Source organism: Parasteatoda tepidariorum, chromosome 3, assembly GCF_043381705.1.
Source record: "Parasteatoda tepidariorum isolate YZ-2023 chromosome 3, CAS_Ptep_4.0, whole genome shotgun sequence".
Lineage (NCBI taxonomy): Eukaryota > Metazoa > Arthropoda > Arachnida > Araneae > Theridiidae > Parasteatoda > Parasteatoda tepidariorum.
This window is the reverse complement of record NC_092206.1, coordinates 33,165,242-33,169,755: the sequence shown is the minus strand read 5'-3', so window position 1 is coordinate 33,169,755 and position 4,514 is coordinate 33,165,242.

The window sequence follows — 4,514 nt, the reverse complement described above, 5'->3', positions numbered from 1 at the left end:
CAAAATAGAATACCAATTCATTTATATAAAAAGTTAAAAATGTAATATATATGGGTTGAATATAGTAAAAAAAATAAAAAAATATGAAATATATGGATTTTTAAAAATTACAATTTTTGTCGTTATTTTTTTCTAAACTTAATATAAGTAGTATAATAATATAGTGTGGTATGATATTACAATTTTTTCTATTGTTGGAGTGCAAGCCTTACGAACACAAACAGAGGATATGAATATAAACAATACGCATTACAACATGACATGTTTTAAAATGTCGTAGTTCTATCATTAGCTTGATATTAGTTCTAAGATATTACAGTATTTTCGCGTGACACGAAAGTGACTACACAGCATCGAAACATTATTTTTTAGTGATTCTAACAGTTATCAAAAGTTTTATACTGTCCTTTGCGATATTAAAAAGCATGCTACTTTTATAATTCAGACTAAAATGTATGAATTATGATTTATCTGATGCGCAAAAAAACTAATTTATAGCTCTTCATCAAACACATGAAGGAAATCGCAATGCGTAATTAGGGTGACATAGGATTTCTTGAAAACTCTCCACTCGTTGAAGGTAGCAATATCAGAATGTATATAATAAGTGTGAAGGCATATAATAAGAAAACAAATGCGATCCTGTCTGTCATTTCCCTCTATTGTAGTGAGAGACAGCACTTGGATTCTTCCATATACTGTTGTCTACAAAAGGGCTCTCATGAATCACATAAAAGTATGAAAGCTTAAGACATACTTAAAAAAATTTAGAAAAAGAGTTGGGAAAAAATAATAAGAAGAGCATATCAGTCTTGAATCTCAAGTGTATCTTCAAACACAACATAAGAAGTAGCAAGAAATGATCAAAATGATCTTAACGGTGCTTCTAGTGTTGAAATTACTCTCCAAAATTTTTCTATTAATACGCAAAATAAAATAAAATACTACATTTCATATTAAAATTATTATTTTACTTGAGATTATTATTCTTAAAAAAAATATTTTTATAAAATGTAGTGATAAAAAATTTTTTAGTTAAAAAATTTGTTCGATAGGGTTAAAAAGCTAAACGTAAAATTAACTTCAAGGAGTCCAGAGCTTGGAAAACTCTCTCCAAAAAAGATTTGAAACCATGTTTGTTGAATCTGCTTTTAAAAGAAGAAAGTTAGCTAACAGACTTCACAAATTAATAAACATGATTTAAGTCAATATTTTTACACGTAGTAGGCTTACACTTACTGTGCGTAAATCCAATTACTAGTACAGTAATTGGATTTACTCTAATAATTGGTACTAGTAAGTTATTCAGGTTTATATATTTTCTGGGTCATTGAACACCAAATATATGTGCAAAATAACTCAAAATGGTGTGTTTGTATATCAAACAAAAATTTACTTATGTCCTTTCCACTGCATATATTTACTCATCCTTTCTTAAAAATCTTAAATTAAAGAGCCAAAGTATTTAATTCAGTTGTTAGATTTTTATCTTCATCTCGCAACTTATAAAGAAATGAAATAACTAGAATAATATAGATAAAATACTTTTAAAATTTATTCCAAAATATCTAAGCATCTGAATCTAACACAAATTAAAAGTTTTACTACATAGTATAGTATTGTTTGAGATTTTAATACAAAAATATGTAAATTTATTTCCGTTTACTTTCTTTATTTCCTAAATGCTAAGCCTTATGAGAGACGATTTAACAAGTTTTTAATTAAAAGGTAGCGCATCTTACAAAATTAACTTTCCGTCAAGTAAAATTTTGAAAGTGTATTTCCTACAAAGGTCTCCTTTAAATTGTATGCGTGTCCATTCATGTATGAAGGAATAAAGCACAACTTTTATGTTTGTTTCTCTCAAATGCTCTTTCAGTCTGTCATTCTATTTTCAGAGCGACATTATTTTGTAGAAGAACGTTGACTTTAAACATATTTAGATAGTGAAACATTTTAAACCCTGAATTTAATTCGGGATATTTTGTAACTTTTGATTGATTTAACCAAAAAAAATGAAAAAACTATAAATTATATAAATGCGACTTATAATATTAAAAAAACTGCTTTGCAAAATATAGTTTGGATTTATATTGAAAATATTTAATACACATTCCATCTATATTGCTAATATCCTTTGCAATATATTCTATTTTGGAAGAACTAAAGTAACGTATAGGTATTTTATCAAATAAATTATTAAGAATAATAAGTTTTTGCTCGCAGTATTTTTTTAATATTTTTATTATTAATCTTAACTATTAAATTTAAATAGAGTTAAAAATCGCATTTTTGAGTAATAGTCTTTTAACATATCGTTTTAGTCTTAATTAAATAAGGTATGTAATAGGAAATAAATGAAATAAAATGTACACAATGAATGTACTATTCCATTTCGTACAATGGAATAGAACGTACACGATGATTTAGCAATGTACCTTTATGGAACTATTACGATATTTAAGTTGCATTGTATTCCTTTATAGAACATTTAATATGTTATTATATTGAACAAATACTCTTATTGGTGCAAATTAAAGGTTTATTTTTTAATACACAGTAAAAAAATATCCCGAAACGTTTCTCTACATGAGGGACAGCTACGGTTCATGTAGCTTTCAAAAACCTTTTTTCAGTATTTGGGAAACCTCTTGTGGGGCTAGGCTACCAACAATGTTAATCGTCATCTATCAAAAGGTATCCCAAAATAGAGTTAATTTATAACATGTCTTACATACTAGTAAATTAGAATTTAATAGTCGTAGTGGTAACTACGCTTCATTACTCCCCCACCGGAATTTTATCCGTGATAGAATTCGATGAATGGATACCACTAGTTGATTCACTTCTGTTTTGCAAGAGACCAGGGGAGATGTATTAAGATTATCGGGATTTGAGTGCTGGTCGTGAAAACTGTATTTGAATCAGGGTGGTGTGTGTAGTCGCAATGTGCTGCAATTAGCAGACGAGTGTGAAGAGTCCACCGTTGTGTGTGAATAAGACTGAGTAGCAACAGTGTGAGGATTATAATGTCGCAGTCAAAAACAGAAAGTCAACTGTTCTCTGTGAACCATCTATTGAACTAGCTAGCTTAAATCGAAGTGGGTGCTACTATCAAAGTAGGCGAGATGGTCGAGGCATGCATGTTCAGATCAGGTCCGCGACTTGCCCATGGGAGACTAAGCTACCGACAATGTCAACTGGCCAGAGTCGGCTGTTCAACGATGTTTATAAACTAAAATAAAATGTCAACCGTCGGACCCGTGATGGCTCAGAAGATGGAGTGTTTGCCTTCCAATGAGGTGAGCTGGGTTCGAATCTCAGCGATGACTAGTCGATATGAATTCGATGACGTAAAATATCCTAAGTGGTAGAGGGATCATCAGTTAGAGTCTCTTGATGTCAGGCTAATCGTAGAAGGTTTTCGCGGTTTTCCTCTCCATGTAACGCAAATGCGGATTAGTTACATCAAAAATCCTCCACGATGGCACGTTTTTCTTAACACTTGATCAAGGAGTTTCCTTGTCTTCTGGATTGGGCTCAAAATTACAAGGGTACGGAGTCGTAAACTGAAATTTCGGTTGGTTGTTCAACGGCGGTCATAAAATAAAATGTCAACAGCCCAATATGAAAAGATACCCCCAGATAGAATCAAGTTTACATTATTTTTTTTACTAGTCAGTTGGAATTGAATAGTTGTAGTGGTAGTTACGCTACATCACTCCCCACACCTATAGAATCGAGTTAACACGTCCTATATACTAGTGAATTGGTATTAAATAGTTGTGGTCTTAGATTTGCTACACTCTGAAGCTGAATCAGAGTCAATGCTATTCAATTCCCTACTTTTGGAGATAAAAAAAATGTTTCTCAATTGATCGGAAACATGACATTTAATGAAGTTCGCTGGAAGTTTCGTAAAGATTTTTGTCGCGTTAAGTTTATGAGCTCCTAAATTTTTACATTTGTCTTTAGTTCAGACTAGGATTACAAAAAAGTTAAATTTATAGCTGCAGGTTTTAATTTATTGATAAAAAGAAATGTAAGCATAAGTATTATTAATTTATTAAGGAAGAATCTTTAGTCTTAATTTGAAAATTTTATTTTTGAGGGGCAATATATAAGTTAGAAAATATTTTTGATTGGAAGAATATTTATCCATGAAGTGTAAATTAACTTACTTTGAAGAAAAGTATTTAGTTTGATTTGACAGGAGTATTTTTAATTGTCTTTACCAACAAATTAGTTTTTATTGTCTTTACATTCATTTACTTACAATTTCATTTGAAATTACAGTCATGCATGTTGCCGACGAGCATGGTAGTAATTAAGAGTAGGGGAGAGTGGGGTCAATTGTAACATTTTTTACTTAACTATTTTTAACTAACAAAAAATCCAATATATTATTAGTATTAATTGACGGACGAGTAAAGTAGACTATCCTCTAATAGAAAAAAAAATACCTTACTTTAAATGTTATTATATTAGTTATTAACAATTTTTGACAGTCGTGC